Raw genomic sequence first — 18974 nt, 5'->3', positions numbered from 1 at the left:
TATCCTAAGCAAAAAATACAAAACTGGAGGAATCAGTTTACCTGGGTTTTTTTTTTTTTAATTATACTTTCAAGTTTTATACATAGGTATACATGTGCCAAGCTGGTTTGCTGCACCCATCAACTCATCATTTACATTAGGTATTTCTCCTAATGCTATCCTTCCGCCAGCCCCCACCCCCCAACAAGCCCAGGTGTGTGATGTTTCTCACCCTGTGTCCAAGTGATCTCATTGTTCAGTTCCCACCTATGAGTGAGAACATGCGGTGTTTGGTTTTCTGTCCTTGTGATAGTTTGCTGAGAATGATGGTTTCCAGCTTCATCCATGTCACTGCAAAGGACATGAACTCATCCTTTTTCATGGCTGCATAGTATTCCATGGTATATATGTGCCACATTTTCTTAATCCAGTCTATCACTGATGGACGTTTGGGTTGGTCCCAAGTCTCTGCTATTGTGAATAGTGCTGCAATAAACACGAGTGCATGTGTCTTTATAGCAGCATGATTTATAATCCTTTGGGTATATACCCAGTAATGGGATTGCTGGGTCAAATGGTAATTCTAGTTCTAGATCCTTGAGGAATTGCCACACTGTCTTCCACAATGGTTGAAGTAATTTACACTCCCACCAACAGTGTAAAAAACTTCCTATTTCTCCATATCCTCTCCAGCATCTGTTGTTTCCTGACTTTTTAATGATTGCCATTCTAACTGGCGTGAGATGGTTTTTCATTGTAGTTTTGATTTGCATTTCTCTAATGACCAGTAATGATGAGCACATCTTCTTGTGTCTATTGGCTGCATAGATGTCTTCTTTTGAGAAGTGTCTGTTCATATCCTTTGTCCACTTTTTGATGGGGTTGTTTTTTCTTATAAATTTGTTTGAGTTCTTTGTAGATTCTGGATATTAGCCCTTTGTCAGATGGGTAGATTGCAAAAATTTTCTCCCATTCTGTAGGTTGCCTGTTCACTCTGATGGTAGTTTCTTTTGCCGTGCAGAAGCTCTTTAGTTTAATTAGATCCCATTTGTCTATTTTGGCTTTTGTTGCCATTGCTTGTGGTGTTTTGATCATGAAGCCCTTGCCCACGCCTATGTCCTGAATGGTATTGCCTAGGTTTTCTTCTAGAGTTTTTATGGTTTTAGGTCTAACATTTAAGTCTTTAATCCATTTTGCATTAATTTTTGTATAAGGAATGGATCCAGTTTCAGCTTTCTACATATGGCTAGCCAGTTTTCCCAGCACCATTTATTAAATAGAGAATCTTTTTCCCATTTCTTATTTTTGTCAGGTTTGTCAAAGATCAGATGGTTGTAGATGTGTGGTGTTATTTCTGAGGCCTCTGTTCTGTTCCATTGGTCTGTATATCTGTTTTGGTACCAGTACCATGCTGTTTTGGTTACTGTAGCCTTGAACCTGACATCAAATTTTACTACAGAGCTATAGTAACCAAAACAGCAGGGTATTTTCATAAAAACAGACGCATAGATCAGTGGAACAGAACAGAGAACCCAGAAACAAATCCACACACCTACAGTGCAGTCGTTTTCAACAAGGTGCCAAGAACATACACTGGGGAAAAGACAATCCCTTCGATAAATGATGCTGGGAAAACTGGATATCTATATGCAGAAGAATGAAACTATTACCCCTATCTCTTGCCATATGCAAAAAAACCAAATCAAAATGGGTTAAAGGCTTAAATCTAAGATCTCAAACTATAAAACTACTACAAGAAAACATTGGAGAAATCTTCAGGACATTAGTCTGGGCAAAAATTTCTTGACTGATACCCTATAAGCCCAGGCAACCAAAGCAAAAATGGGCAAATGGAATCATAAGTTACAAAGCTCTGCACAGCAAAGGAAACAATGAACAAAGTGAAGAGATAACCCCCACAGAATGGGAGACAATATTTGCAAACTCTCCATCTGACAAAGTATTAATAACCAAGATGCTTCAGGAGCTCAAACAACTTCATAGGAAAAAAATGTAATAATCCAATTTATAAAATGGTCAAAAGATTTGAATAGATATTTCTTAAAACAAGACATACCCATGCCAAACAGATATATGAAAACGTGCTCAGCATCACTGATCATCTGAGAAATGCAAATCAAAACTACAGTGAGATATTATCACAACCTAGTTAAAATGGTTTATATCCAAAAGACAAGAAATAGCAAATGCTGGATAGGATGTGGAGAAAAAGGGAAGCCTCATACACTGTTGGTGAAAATGTAAATTAGTATAACCATTAGGGAGAACAGTTTGGAGGTTCATCAAAAAACTAAAAAAAGAGCTATCATATGCTTCATCAACCCCACTGCTGGGTATGTACCCAAAAGAAAGGAAATCAGTATATAGAAGAAATATCTGCACTCCCGTGTTTGTTGCAGCACCGTTGACAATAGCTAAGATTTGGAAGCAACCTAAGTGTCCATCAACAGATGAATTGATAAAGAAAATATGGTACATATACACAACGGAGTATTATTCAACCATAAAAAAGAGTGAGATCCTGCCATGTGCAAGAAGATGGATGGAACTGGAGATCATTATGTTAAGTGAAATAAGCCAGGGGCATAAAGACAAACATCACATATTCTCACTTATTTTTGGAATCTAAAAATCTAAAGAATTGAACTCATGGACACAGAGAATGGAAGGATGGTTACCAGAGTCTGGGAAGTGTAGCTGGGGAGGTGGGTTGCGGGGGTAGGGAAGTGGGGATAGTTAATAGGTACAAAAAAGTAGAAAGAATAAATAACACCTAAATATTTGATAGCACAACAGGGTGACTATAGTCAATAATAACTTCATTGTACATTTTTAAATAATTAAAAGAGCATAATTGGATTGTTTGTAACACAAATGATAAATGCTTGAGGCAATGGATACTCCATTCTCCATGATGTGATTATTACACATTGCATGCCTGTATCAAAACATCTCATGTACAACATAAATATATATATCTACTATGTACCCACAGAAATTTTAAAAAAATTAAAAAGTGGAATCGAATCAAGTCTTTAAATCCAGTATCTATTTACAGAAAGAGATACAGAAACCAACTAACACCACAAAAGAACCGATCAGACAAATCCAGAGTGCACAATATTAGAATATCCTCTCCAGACAGCCAAGACAGCTGGCCCAGTTCTTCCAGCAAACCAAATGCATGCATATGCTTTGTGTGTGTGTGTGTGTGTGTGTGTGTGTGTGTGTGAGAGAGAGAGAGAATAAGAGAGAGAGAGAGAGAGAGAGATGGGTCTCCCACCGGTTACTTAAGAGTGAACGTCTGCTGCTTAAACCTTGAAGGCCAGGTGGTGAGCCAAGGCCATGGTGTCCAGCTGAGGAGCAGGTGTCGCTGAGAAATCAAACATCCCCAAAAGGATCTGAGAACCTACCAAGAGAAACAGCCTCTTCATAGGCACACAGCAGGCAAAGTGCCAGAAAATTAGCCTAAAAGCAGCTTAGAGACAGGAGGAGGTGCAGATCTCTGGAGCTGTTCTGCCGCTGTCCAGGAGTGCCCCATGTAAAGTCTTAATAAACTCATCTACTCACCAAGCTGAACTTGTTACAGTCACTCTTTGGCCTCTCAGCTCCCTCCCAGTTTGGAGGAAGGTTTTTCTATACAATTTTGAGTTTTTCTCATCAAAACTGGAGTCATGAACAGGATCCTAGATACCAAATGATGCGTGAGGGAGGGGCGTCTGCAGGGGGAATACTGGGGTGGCCAGCAACATGTATGTGGGGTGGAGCTGCCCAACTGCTCAAGCTTTGTGGGCCATCGCGTGAGTACCAGGATGCTCGGAAAACATAGACAAGGCCTCAGCACATATTGCCAGAAGCTAATGTATTAAAAGTCTGATAAGGAGAGCAGATGTGCTGTTTCTGTAAAAAGGCTGGATACTGAGGAATCATTAGAGCAGGAAAGGGAGAAAGGGTAGGAACACCTGCAGAAGTTCAGAGGTATGCCTGGTTTGCTAGGAATCCAGCTGATTACATATTATGGTCTATTCCTGTGCATATTTTAAGACTGATGGGCAAATTGAAAATAAAAATTCAGAGCTTAAATGGCTAACCTGCAACTACAGAGTTAATGAGAGTCTTCTACAACTATTTATCCCTTATTTTCTTTCCTGCCTGCTTTGTATCTGCTGTTGTTAAGCTACTGGTGTTGAGATAAAACTTACTATTTGTATTACTGCCAATTCAAGGTCACTTAGAGATTTGTCTGGTACAATAAGCCTTTAGTTAGACTGATCAAGCAAAAAATAGAAAAGATACAAATTATTAAAATCAAAAATGAAAGAGGAGACATTGCAATCCCTTTTAAAGATAACTCAGATGAAATGACAAATTCTTAGAAAAATATAAAATACTAAAACTGAAAAAATTGATAATATAAATAGTCCTATAACAAGTAAAGCAATTTAAGTACTAATATATATTTTTATAAATTCACAAAGAAAAGCCCAGATGCAGTTGGCATCACACAGTTCTACCAAACATTTAAAAATTAACACTAACCTTTCTCAAACTCTTCCAAAAACAGAGGGGGAAAGAACACCTTTAAGGACTCACTTTTACAGACCAGTATTACCAGATATCAAAGCCAGACAGATATCACAAGAAAAAAAAATTACAAAACAAAATCCCTTATGAATACAGCTATAAAAATAGAAATAAAATGCTAGCAAATTGAACCCAATAGCACATAAAAGCATTATATACCATGACCACGTGAAGCTTATTCCATGAATGCAATATTGTTTGAACACCCAAAAATCAATCAATATAATACATTGTATTAATAGAATGAAGAATAAAACTACATGATCATCTCAACAAATTCAGAAAAAGCATTTTAAAAACTCCAACATCCTTTCATGATTCAAAAAAAAAAAAACTCAAAAAACTAGGAATAAAAGAGATTTTATTTTATTAAGAGCAACTGTTAAAAAAAAAAAACAAAAAACAAAAAACAAAAAAAACCCCCACACTTCATACTTATTGGTAAAAGACTGAATACTTTCCTGCTAAGATCAGGAACAACATAAGAATATCTATTCTTGCCACTGCTATTAAACATTGTACTGGAGGTTCTAGCTAGGAAAATTAGGCAAGGGAAGAAAAATATCTAGATTGGAAAATGTTTTAGGTTGAGCTGCCATAACCTATTATTCACAAATTGGATGGTTTAGAACAATAAAAGAGGATTGTATTCTCTTCCAGCTCTGGAGACTTGAGTCAAACATCTAGTTGTTTAGAGGGCCACACTCCCCCTGAAAGCTCTCAGGAAGATGCTTCCCTTGCCTTTGACTAGCTTTTGGTGGCTCCCAGTAGTAGTTGGCATGCCTTGGCTTATAGTTGAATCACTTCAGTCTCTGCCTTCATAGTTATGTGGCCTTCTTTTCTATGTGTATTTGTATTCTCTCTTCTCATTCTAAAGACTTTGGTCATTGACTTTAGAACCCACCTTAATCCAGTATGACCTCATATTAACTAATTATATCTGTAAAAACTTAATTTCCATAAAAGGTCATATTCTGAAGTTCTGGGTAAACATGAATTTTATAAGGACACCAGTCAAGCCATTATAAAAAAGAAGTAAAACTATTTCTACCTGCAGATTTCATCAGCATGCTTGAAGAAAATCTTACGGGCTAGGTGCAGTGGCTCACATCTGTGATCTCAACATTTTGGGAGGCTGAGGTAGGAGGACTGCTTGAAACCAAGTGTTTGAGACCAGCCTTGTCAACATAGTGAGGCCCCATTTCTATTCTAATAAAAAAGAAAAAAGAAAATATTAAGGAATCTACTAGAATACTATTTGAGGTGATAAACAAGTTCAGTCAAGTTGTGGGATACAAGATCAATACAGATACAAGATACAAGATCAATATAGAGGTCACGTGACAGGGTGAGACTCTGACTTGTTATAAAAATAGTCATTGTATTTTCTTTTCTCTACAGATTTATCCTAATAAAGGAAAAAAACCTCTGCTTCGCAGGAAAAGTAAAAGAAGATGAGTTTTAACAGACTCCTTTCTGTAAAACTGAATGATGGAAACTCATGCCCGTTCTGGGGTTTGGCACCTCTGCTGCTAGGAAGGTAACCATAATGGCATTGGGGAAGGAGGAGCAGCAGGTGGTTCCTGACCAGAATTAGTCACTACGTGAGTCTGGGAAATTCAGGTGGGCCTCACTTTTCTCATTTGTAGGATACTTCTCACCAAGTTAGGTTACTTTGTGCATTAAGTAAGGGCTTTTCACGTTTTAGTAGAGATATAAACATTTGAGGATCTTATTAAAAATGCACATTTGGAGGCCCTATCCCTGAAGGTTCTGATTGAGTAGATCTTGGATGAGGCTCTAAAATTCACATTTATAATTTATAATAAGCTCCCAAACGATTTTGATGCTGCTTGTCCAAAACCGTGCTTGGAGTGGCACTCCATCAAGATAGATGGAAGTGTGCATGCGATTGCTCAGAATTCAGAGGTGGGTAAGTTGGTTGCTGTTACTCTCTCTTGTTGTACAGTTGTAGCCATTTTCACAGTATATTAGAGGAAATAAAACCCTGTTGACATGATTACCATGCTGTGCCAGAAACTTCACAGCAAACTTTAAAGTTGTGCTATAATTTTTAGTACCCAAGTCCTCCCTGTTCACCACTAATAAGAGTATCTAGAGAAAGTTCTGTAGCAAAGGAACTTGGGGAAAGAGAGACAGGCTTAGAGCGAGCTGTGTGGTCTGAGGTGGCCATGGTCTCTGAGAGACCAGGTTGGTAAGATGGTGCCATGAAAGAGTTACATGGTACTTGGAAAAATCTCGTCTTTGGCTCCATGCCATGTTTCTGGATCAAATACTCCAAACTTACAAGGGCACATATCAGTAGTTCTTGGTGAAGAATGTTATAAAAGTTGCAGGATTGTTTCCCAACACGAGAGAAACATGGTGTGTACCACTGAGGACTGCAAAGAAGACTCTCATGCAGTATTGCTTTTGCCATGCCTTGGCTCTTTAACCTGGGGATAGTTTATCTTCACGGACTCAGTTGACTCAACCGTAGTTGGAAGTGAAACAAATATACCCAAAAGGCATTATAATTACTGAGTGAAGTGTAGAGGTGCTAATATAAATGGAAAAATTATGGATGACTTCAAGAGTCCAGGCTGGTGGGCCAGGAGATTAAAAAAATATAAGAAAGATGTGAAGGAGAAAGTGTTGCCTAAGAACCAGCAAAGCAACCAAAAGAAGAATTAATTACGAGGGTTTTTTAAGTGAAAAATCAGTTTTTCTTTTACAATAATTTTTTATTTTAAAAATAATTTATTTTAAAATATTTTAAAAGAAAATAGCTTTTTTTCTTTTAAAAGCTATTTCTTTTAAAATAATGTTTTAAAACTATTCCTATTTTTATTCTTCCTCAAATGTTCTTTGTTTTTCCAAGTTTAGATAGGTAAATTAATAATTTATTGTGTCTAAAGTTATATCTTTATGTGGATAGACAACTATTAGAACTAAATTATTGGATCAAAACCAATTTTATAACCTCTTATAGAGCAAATTAAGTTAGGAATGTAAATCTATAGATTGTGCAAATCTATAGATCATAAACATACTATAAATACATAGAGATTTAAAGACTGTGATGTGCTCATAAGGACTCAAAAGAGTGTATTGTGAGCATCCTTGCCCAATTTAGCAAGCTTGAACTCATCCATAGTGGGAGTATTTACACTATAGAAATTGGCAAATACTACAAACCAGGACTTCCTCAGAGCTAGTTGCTAAACACTTACTATTGATTTTTACTCAACATTTAGCTTTGCCACCTCTAGCTCTTAGCCCTTAGTAGGGGGGAAAAAGGTTCTTTTGAATATCTCTGCTAAGAGAATTGATCATCTGTTGCTGAGTCAAACAAATCTTTATCTCTTTATGCTCTTCCAGGTTACTATGAGTAATGTAGAAGAGGCCGTCCAGGTAGCAATTGATGTAGGCTACCACCATATTGACTCAGCTTATTCGTACCTGAATGAAGAAGCCATCGGGCAGGCCATCCAAAAGAAGATTGCCAACGGCACTGTGAAGAGAAAAGATATATTCTATACCACAAAGGTGCTGTGTACCAATGCATCTGTTTCTGCGGAGAGCTCACTCTTAGCTGTAGAGCTCCTTGGCAAATTTCTCTTCATTGGTTTAATCTTCATCTACTCAGACCTTGCGTCATGAGAAGTCTGGTTAGGAATGTGAATTCTGTAATGAGACTTTTATATTTGAATCCAGGCTCTGCCACTTATTAAATGTGTGACCTTCCCTAGTCTATAGCAAGTGTAAAAATAAATGAATATGTGCGACCTTCGACAAACTACTAAAATACTATCCTTCAGTTTCCCAAGTTGTAAAACAGAGACAGTATTATTTATGTCACAGGATTTTCATGAGTGTTACACTTTTAAAAACACATGTAAATCTTGCTGAAAAGTATTTGATAACATTTCAGATGCTCAAAAATGCTGTTATTATTATCATATGTTTTAACTCAGAAATGATTTGACTTTTCCTACTCTACGATAGTCAAGTTTTGACAAAGTGACTTAATCTTTCTTAGCTAAAAGTATGAAGTAATGTGATTTAGTCAGAAAGCATAGGCTTTGGAAACAGATGAACTAGGATCAAATTTTAGTTCTTGAATATTCCATTTGACTTGGTGAAATTTCTTAACCAAAAAAGTTTTTTAACCTCTCTGAGCCTTCCTCCTGACATCTCCACCCATTTTGTGGTCAATAAATGTTTACTGTTTATTTCTCTGAAGATTAAGTTAATGTTTATAAATGTACTTATGTACTTTTTAAACCCTTGAGCCATTTTCTTCTATTAATAATATTCTTCATATTCACTGGCATTATATCCAAAACAAATAAAATAACTTATGTATTTAAGTCAGATAGGGAAAGGAACTCCAAAGCAATTTTTACCCTAGTATTCACTGACCTGACTACTGCTAGAAAAAACAAAAAACAAAAACCATTTAAACGTGAGGGGAAGTAGTCCACAGAGATAGCACTTAGGCCCGTGCAAGTGAATCCCATGCAAGTTGATTTAAAAAAAAAAGTTTCTTCCTTCCAGCCCAGCATGTACATATGACTGCCTTTAGCTGTGCAGTAGCTATGGCACCAGCCTTCTCAGTCCCATCTTTTAATTCTCCTTTCGTACTAAATGTGTGACCCTTCATATAAAACATTGTATGAAACGTTGGTTTCCTTAGTTTTAGTCATTTTGATGATTTCTTCCCCTAGATTACTGCCTCTTAGAATGAGGTAACTGAAGCACCCAAAAAAGATTTCTCCTATGGGCCTAACTTTCTTTGGGAAACCTAACCATTTAATACAGTCAAGCCAGGGCCTACTGAATCACCATCAGTTCAGGTTATTGTCTGGCAGGCATTTTCCCAGTCCACTCTCCAGATGTTGTGATTTATTACGTTTGGAGTAGAACCCAGGAATGTGTTTTGTACAAGCAAATCAGATTATTCTTTTACCTTCTAAAGTTTGAGAATCTCTGCTGAAACCCATATTTTTTTCCTACATTTATTGGCTTTATTCCATATGAAAATCTGCTATGATAATTAAGAACTTACACATTCACTGGGAGTAACTTGTCACTTCTCTAAGATGGCTTGGCTGCTGATGTTTATTTGCCATTTCACTAAGCTCTCTCGAAGACTTTTGAAGAAATAATCTCACACAACTTCTCTTTCAACCATTGTAGGTGTGGGGCACCTTTTCCCACACAGAATTGGTCCAAAGAGGCCTTGAAATGTCACTGAAGAAACTTCAGCTGAGCTACATGCATCTTTACCTTCTTCATTTCCCATTACCTTTGCAGGTTAGCACAAGTTGTTTTAATTTGGTGATCAACATAAATATTAGTAACTGAATGCAAGAGGGGAATTAGTTTGTGAGGATGAGAAGATAAATAATACTTGAAGATTCTCCCTTGTGCTTTTTATTTTCTGAAACTGTTCCAAAGTCAGTTCACAACTCTAGCCCCAGAGTGACAGGAGTTCACTGGTATCCACGGCTTTGCCTCAGTGTTGTGGATGTACTGCTGACATTTTCAAGGAGTCTCAAACCCATGTCGCCGACAGTGGAGTTCAGTTTAGGAACAGGAAGTTCGGTGAGGACGAGACTCAGCTTTGAATGCTGACAAGTCACTGGCAAGGAGACAGCTCTTCGCAAGGGTCCAGGACCAGGGGGCCTGCTGGGCACCATAACACCCCAGAGTCTGCCTGGGAGGGGATCCAAGTGCCTCAGCTTAGCCTTGACACAGTCAATATTTATTGAATCTGTAACGTTCGAAAGCATTTCTAGAACGCATATTTCCTGCATGTACTTCCCTAGCCATTAGCCTAATTTTACAAATCTGTTCAAGAATAAGGACAGATGGTTCTATCAGTCTCAAGGTTTATGGGCCCCAAGCTTGGCTGAGGCCAGACAGAGCTTTGTGCAAACTCTCTTTCTTTTCATGTTCCAGCCTGGGGAGGAGATTTTGCCGATGGATGCACAGAGAAAGATCGTTTTTGACACAGTGGATCTCTGCAGCACATGGGAGGTGAGTGCAGCTCCAGTGAGCCCAACATCTCTGCACCTTGGGAGAGAGAGGAAAAATGGACAAGGAATTCAGGAAACTGGACCTTGTCTAATTCTGCCCACTGTTCAGACTGGGGAGAGTCCCCGAATGTCTCTCTGCCTCTGTTTTCACATTTCATCCACTTAATCATCCAGCAAGTATGTACTGAGTGCCTAGGGTGTATCAAGTTCTATTCTTCTTACCCAGGCAACATCAGTGAACAGAATCAGGGTGTTGGCCCAGGCATGGGTAGGTGGTGTGGTAGGTGGGGGTGAGAAATAAAGCTGAGCACTGGAGTTGGTTTGGGGCACAGACTATCAATGAAAAACAGAGTGGCAGGGTAGGCCTCTTTGAAAGCAGAGGTGGGTGAATCACGACGTCAGAAGATCGAGACCATCCTGGCCAATGTGGTGAAACCCTGTCTGTACTAAAAACACAAAAATTAGCTGGGTGTGGTGGCACATGCTTATAATCAGGACGCTGAGGCACGAGAATTGCTTGAACCCAGGAGGTGGAGGGTGCAGTGAGCAGAGATGGTGCCACTGCACTCCAGCCTGGTGACAGAGTGAGACTTTGTCTCCAAAAAAAAAAAGTGGACATTTGAGCAAAGAATTGCAGTAGATGCAGGAATTGATTGTGTGGGTGTCTGGGGAAAGAGTGATGCAGGCAGAAAGAAAGACAAGGCAAAGGTTTTCTTTTGTTTTTGTTTCTTTAGACGGAGTCTTGCTCTGTCACCCGGGCTGGAGTGCAATAGTGTGATCTTGGCTCACCACAAGGTCTGCCTCCTGGGTTCACGCGATTCTCCTGCCCTCAGCCTCCTGAGTAGCTGGGGTTACAGGCACGTGTTACCATGCTCAGCTAATTTTTGTATTTTTGGTAGAGACGGGGTTTCACCATGTTGGCCAGGCTGGTCCAGAACCTCTGACCTCAGGTGATCCACCCGCCTCAGCCTCCCAAAGTGCTAGGATTACAGGAGTAAACCATCGCACCGGGTCACGGCAATGTTTTTAAGAGGGGAGAGACACTAGCGTGTCCAAGAACAGCAAGTGGACATGTGAGATTGGACATGGTGAGTGAGTGGACAGTGCAGGGAATTAGGTCAGAAAGCAGAAGCTGGTGGGCCTGTAGGTGGAAGGCCTGCCTCTCGGGCCACACCTGCTACACTTCCTGTTCTTTTGGCACTTGTTGGTACTTGTTTTGCCATTGCTCCATCAAACTTTTCTAGGTATTCACTAAAGACCATGCTGGTTCCTTTAACTCTGTCCTGGCCACTCACTCACATTTTTTTTTTTGAGACAGAGTCTCAAAAAAATGTTGAGGGACAATTTATTGGATATCAGGAGTCGCAGCAATGAAGAAAATGGGAATATTCCTTAAAAATAAGGAATACTGAGATTAAAGAACCAAGAAAGGCAGAAATTGCTGCTCGTTATACATAAACAATAAATGAACAAGAACCAAAGACGTCACCATGGTTTTCAGTCTGGGAGACTGAAATTCTCTTTTGGTCTTGTATACAACCTGCCATCTAAGAGCACTGAGTTAATTATTTAATCAATACTGCTATGCCCTCTATGGGCTGTCATCCCAAAGTAAAGCCCGTGGGAGCCTCATGGGTACAGCTGTGGATGACAATCATGGCTTGGCCTGTGTTGCTGGTATTCTAAAAGATGTTTGATACCATGCAATGTGGCGCTGCATGTCCCTGGTAAACTTGGTGGTGGTGGTTCTGTAACCTAATTCTCTTGCTTGGCATTCTGCAGGTGGAATGTCACCCTTACCTCAACCACAGCAAACTCCTGGAGTTCTGCAAGTCCAAGGACATTGTCATGACTGCACATTCTGCCTTGGGGTCTGACTCAGACAAGGAATGGTAATAATCTTCATAAAGTCATTTTGTTTTATTTATTTTTTTTAGATGGGGGTCTCACTCTGTCATCCAGGCTGGAGTGCAGGGGCACAATCACAGCTTGTTGCAGGCTTGACCTTCCAGGATCAAGTCAGGATCTTCCCTCCTAGACCTCCTGAGTAGCTGGGACTACAGGAGTGCACCACCATGCCTGGCTAATTGTTTATTTTTATTTTTGTAGGGACAGGGTCTCACTGTGTTACCCAGGCTAGTCTTGAATTCCTGGGCTCAAGTGATCCTCCTACCTTGGCCTCCCAAAGTGCTGGGATTAGAGGTGTAAGCCACCTTGCCTGGCCCGTAAAGTTATTTTAATCACAGATACTATACCTTCTGAAGTAATCTCTCAATTATTTGGGGAAATTAAAAATAGATAGCAGGAGTAAATTCACTTGTAAACCTTTTACCTAACCCAGACCTACATTATAAGAGCTGAATAGAACTGCCACCTTCCATTCCTTTGTTCTTCTTCTTTGGATATAACAAAAGAAGCAAAACATATTAAGACAGCCAGAAGGTCATGAGGAAAGTTCTAGAGGATTAGCATCCCTGACCAGAATAAGCAGCTCCCAAGTAAAATGGATATTCAGCCTCAGACTTGCAGCATCTCTGCCTCTCCTCTCAGGGTGAAAAAAGGCAACCCAGTTCTCCTGGAGGATCCAATACTCAATGCCATTGCTGAAAAGCACAGGCGAACTCCAGGCCAGGTTGCCTTGCGCTACCAGCTGCAGTGGGGGGTGGTGGTCCTGGCGAAGAGCTTCAATGAAAAGAGAATCAAAGAAAACTTCCAGGTACAGGGCAGGGTGGTGGCAGCAGGAGATTGACAGAGACACATCATTTCCCCATGGTATCTTTTGCAAAGCTCTCAAGGTATATTTGGGCAGTTTATCTCCTTTTACACTCTATGCATATAAGCACCATATTTAATGGCTTTGTCTCCCAGTGCTGCAACGGAGAGTGTGATGGTTGGAAAGAGCAGAGGTCAGGAGAGGGTCCTAATCCTGGTTTTTCTCCTACAGTATGGTGCTGAGTAAGTCATCCCTTGATTTCTATAGCTGTCAAATGAAGGAATAGATCATGTGAGGTTTGGGCTTAAAATTCTCTAGGATTTCTTTGCTATAATGACGGTTCCCCAATAAAAGTCTCTGAGGGAAGATTAGCGATGACAATCTCAACTTTATAAATGGACAAATTCCCATGACATGCCACTGAATGAATCCTTGGTCCATGACAACTCACTCATAAAACCTACACGAAGTCCTACATGGATTTGTGTGTTTTGGAGAGGGGAGAAAAGGAACAGCAATTGCCTCAAGGATATTAAAACTGATCTTCTCACATTTCTGACAGGTTTTTGACTTCCAGCTGACACCAGAGGACATGAAAACAATAGACGGCTTGAACAAGAATATACGCTATTTGGAAATGTCTATGTAAGTAGCTTGTTTCATTGTTGACACTAGGCAGGAGGACAGTGGGGGAATTCAACTGATTTCAGTCCACAGAAGGCAGGGTCTGTTGCTTAGGAAAGTTGTTGGAAAGCATTTTTTCTTCAGACTTCAGATCAGAGATTTTTATTTCTCCAAGGCTCAGGGCTCTGCCCAGACAAGAGTGTGAGCAGAATTCAATACAGACTGAAGCTCCCTGTTAAAGACTGGGCTCTCCTGGCTCCAGGCTGCCTCCATGTGTCCCTCATCACTAGGCTTCCCTCCAATCTGCATGCTAATAATTCCATGGTTTCTATCTCTAACCCAGACATTTTTCCTGGTCTCCTGTAGCCCACTGATTTTCTTTAAAATTAAAATTCTCTAGAGATAGTTCTATTTATTCCTACAGTTCAGACTTAATATACTTAAAATTAAAGCCTTCAATGTTTTCTCTATATATACTCTTCATGGTAATGCTACAATTAACATTTTCTTTTAAATTAAAATCTCCTAGAGATAGTTCTATTTATTCCCAAAATTCAAACTTAATACACTTAAAATTAAAGCCTTCAATGTTTTCTCTATATGTACTCTTCATGATAATACTACAAATATCACCATTATGGCACAAATACCACCCCCTACATCTAAATAACCACCTAGTCCTGTTGATTCTATATTTCAACATTTCTCTTGTTGATTCTAAATTTCAACATTTCTCATGTTTCCCTAATTTCCATAACAAAGCCCACCCCCTCTGATTCAGGTTTTGAACCCGAATCGACTCTCTTGCAAGGCTGGCCACAGGGGTGGATCTTCAGCTGTGGTTTCTGAACAATGTTCAGAACTTCGCTCAGGTCTGGGGGGTTCTCAATAGTAAAGAGTAAGCAGGTTTGGAAAGTCAGGAAGAAAAAAGGGAAGAGGCTGAGTATCAAGCAAATGGAGGTGATAATGAAAATCCAATGGTAGGAAAAAAGTTCTTTCCAAAGATAGACTTTTAATGACCCTTCAAACTTTTGGATTCTATGATCCTCAGAAGGCTGTAGAAAAAAATCTGTAAGTTATTTTTTCTTCTGTTCAGTGACATTTAGTACATTTATGTATGTAAACATCTCCAAACATGGGAAGAGCAAGGAATCCAGTAGCTCCTGGACAGACTCCCATCCTCCTCTGTTCACTAGCCCCTTAACTCCTTTGAGGCTATCATGGTCTTTGTTACTATTAGTTCAGTCACTACAGGAGCCTAAAATTCCTGGTTCCTAAATAGCTCTGTGTACACCACCTCAACATTTTTTTCACTGTGCTTTCTGAAACTCCTCCTCAACTATTGGCAAAACCGTTTTATCTTTGTTGTCTTTTCTACATGTTCTTTTCACCTTTTCCCAACAGCTGAAACCCTATTTCTCTTGGTAGCACTGATTCCCATCAGCCCTCTCCAGTTGGGACTGTTATCCGTCCCAAGACCTTAGTAGTGCTAAGCCTGAATATTGAGTAGGAATTCTCTTTCTAAAAGCATTCAGCTCTGGACTTTGTGTCATCAGATGAACCCAGCACTACCCCTGTCCTTTGCAGTCATCAGGGCTGCATTCCCAGGTCTTCTCTCATCCACCAAAGATTTTAGTTCCTAGTTTTCATTCCCTCCAACAGTAGACCTGTCATAATTTCTTTTGATTTCAACACTACAGACATAATCCTTGTAATAGTCTCATCTTTCTGTTTTGTGACTTTCCTCTTCCAATGTGTTTATCCTTCAGTCTAACTCAGCCTGTCAACCTAATAGTCTTATTCTAGACCTTGCCATTACCAGTTACTACAACCATGCCTGGATGTCAGTTTTAATAGTCATCACTATTAAATAGGATAGTCATCACCTCCTACATGTCCAGCTCCTTCTCTACATGGCCGACTTCAATAATCCTTTGATTACCACATGCCCTATAATTCACTGTTACTTGACCCTCTAATGTGCCCTCTGTCCTTCTTTGCCTGCTTAAATTCTGGGGGTCAATGAATATACTAACATTCTTGAAAACACCCTCAACCCTTGCCATTTCTTCTAATGTTCTTTGCTGGTTTCTCCTCATTAGCTTGACCTCTCAGTTTTGGAGTGACTTAGAGCTCAACCTAGACCTCTTCTCCTTTCTCTATCTACTTTAACATCATTGTTGATTTCATCTAGTCTCATGCTTCAAATATCATGTAAATATAGACTTCCCCAAATCATATCCAACTCAGTTAAAGGCTCTGGATCAAGGTTTATATATCTGTCTACTCGCCTCTACTTGGATATCTACTATGCATCTCCAAATTATCATGTCTGTAATTGGGCTCATAATGGTATCTGCAATCCCTTCCCCAATACACACAGACACACACAGATACACACAGAGACGCACACGCGCGTACACACACACACACACACACACACCACGCTCATACCAATGTCTTTCTGATAAAGTAACTGGCTCCTGGTAGTCCTCCCTCTTCTATACTTTAGCCCCAGGCATAGTAGCCACAGTGAACAGGTTAAAAAGGGTGTATGCAGGAACTCCTCAATATTTGGGAGCCTACCATTTCACTCAGAATTAAGACCAAATTCCTTACACAGACCTACAAGGGCTAATAGGCACTCCCTCCCTTAACTCTCTGTGTCCCTGTCCTGCTCTTCTCCCCACTATTGACTCCAATGGAGCACCAGTGACCTCCATGCTGTTCCTGACTGTATTTTTCCACTTTCACACTGCTGATAAAGACATATTCAAGACTAGGCAATTTACAAAAGAAATAGAGGTTTAACAGACTTACAGTTCCAAGTGTCTGGGGAAGCCTCACTATCATGGTAGAAGGTAAGGAGAAACAAGTCATGTCTTACATGGATGGCAGCAGGTAAAAAGAGAGCCTGTGTAGAGAAATTCCTGTTGTTAAAACCATCAGATCTCGTGAGACTGATTCACTATCACAAAACCGGAACAGGAAAAACCCACCTTCATAATTCAATCACCTCCCACTGGGTTCCTCCCATGGCACATGGGAATTGTGGGAGTTATAATTCAAGATGAGATTTGGGTGGGGACACAGCCAAACCATATCACTGACATATATCAGGCCTGTCTTAGGGCCTTTCCACTGGCCATTCCCCCTGCCTAGATAGCTCACTCCTTTACATCCTTCAGGTCTTCACTCATATATCACTCAATGATGCCTTCTCTGTCACTTATCTAAAAATGCAACTCGTCCTAGAAGAGTCTTTCTCTGTACTCTGCTTTATCTTTGTCCTTGACACATATCCCTAATTTACATATCATGTATTTTACTAGTTTATTCAGTTTATTTTATCTTTACCACATTAGAGTGTTAGATTCCAAGGGCAGGGTTTTTGTTTTGTTTATGTTCTTAAACTACTCTCTCCCTGGGTACCCAATACATATTGGTTGAATAAATAACATCATAAAATGATAAAGAGGGTAAGGGTAACAGAGAGTGGAGATGCAGGCAGGTACCCCTAACAATAAATATCAGTAATATTAATCAACAATAACATTCAATGACTTGGTATTTTCTATGTCAAAAATTATTACTTCATATATAGAAAGAGTTTTATCCCCCTTGCTAAAATGGAAGTACCCCATTGAAGTGACTTCATCTTCTAACCACTGTATCTATCTCTAGGTATAATATAAAATTTTCTCCCAAGAAAAGTCATAGATAAATCATTTCTGAATGTTTGACATACATTGAACAGTAATAATTTTATCACCTTCCTCATTATCACCTTAAAATATTTATTAGCTTTATATATTAAATCAGACTAAGCATTGTTTTAAAAAAGACAGAATTTGTTTCTGCCCTCCTAGAGGTTCAAAATATAAACGCAAACAGTTTATCTTCTCAAGCTGTAGAATGACATATTGCAAAAATGGAATGCATTGGTATATTTGTGAATGTGTGCCCATGTGTGGAGGTATATTTATTTTCCACAATGTATTCATGATAGTATCATGTAATAGTATGTTATTATCATAAAACTACTTGGGTTTGTACTTAACTCACAAAGAAAACTGTGTTAACTGTAGGCTCACACAGTTTAACAGAAATTTGTCTTACCAGCCCAGAAACAATGAATTGACTAAGATTCTCTCTTTACCTTTTAGCTTTTCTCATCACCCAGATTATCCATTTCTTGATGAATATTAAGAAAAGAGTCTGTGGTTGTTCCAGAGTTTATTGATTTGGGTTGAGATGAATAGAGAATATCTCACGGATGGGAAGTTTTCTAGTTTATTCCAGATTGATTAGCCTGGCCAGTTACAAGTTGGCCTAAGACTCTGGATCAGAAAATAAAAGTATCTAAACCTAGTTTTCTCTTGATTCCTACCCCCACCTCACCCCACCACCACAACTGCCAAAATAAAGATGTATTTGAAATAACCTAACTTGCTGCAGCTTTGGCATTTGCTTTTTTGTTTCTTTCCCATCTCACTAAGGCTAAAATGCTGACATCCCTGGAAGGGGTGATCACAGGGGATGTGAATCTCTCAAAAAATGCTAATAATTTGGTATACCTTCAAATTTGCAAAACCTACTTTTTTCACTTGTTTGTGGTTCTTGAGCATTTTTTCTTTTCTGTGAATTATCCACACTATACAATTATATTAGATATTATAAATGAATGTAAAACTTAATATATAATATCCAAAATGTCCAAGTTTTAATTTTAAAAGTTACTTATACCAAGAACAAGGATGGTCTCAGGTTGAATAAATAAGGATAAGCAACAGATGGTATACCCAGATGTTCAAGATGTTACAATTATCTGACCAAGATTTTAAAGCAACCATTGTAAAAATGTTTCAACAAACAATTATAAACACACTTGCAACAAATGAAAAAATAAAAAGTTTTAAAAAAATTAGAAAGTTTTAGAAAATAAATAGAAGATAAATGAATAACCAAATTTGGAAATTTTAGAACTGAAAAATACAATACACAAAATT

At 39.1% G+C, this 18974-nt stretch overlaps 1 protein-coding gene and 1 pseudogene across 1 annotated transcript in view; one reads left to right on the top strand and one right to left on the bottom strand.

Annotated features, from left to right (window-relative positions):
* The window catches only part of LOC126963006 (aldo-keto reductase family 1 member C1), a 1156278-nt gene that overhangs the window by 51034 nt on the left and 1086270 nt on the right, over positions 1-18974 (bottom strand). The gene's annotated exons all lie outside the window — the stretch shown is intronic.
* Positions 6039-18174, top strand: LOC126962992 (aldo-keto reductase family 1 member C15-like; annotated as a pseudogene).

The sequence above is a fragment of the Macaca thibetana genome, chromosome 9 (genome assembly GCF_024542745.1).
Source record: "Macaca thibetana thibetana isolate TM-01 chromosome 9, ASM2454274v1, whole genome shotgun sequence".
Lineage (NCBI taxonomy): Eukaryota > Metazoa > Chordata > Mammalia > Primates > Cercopithecidae > Macaca > Macaca thibetana.
This window is presented reverse-complemented; position numbering and strand designations above follow the sequence as displayed.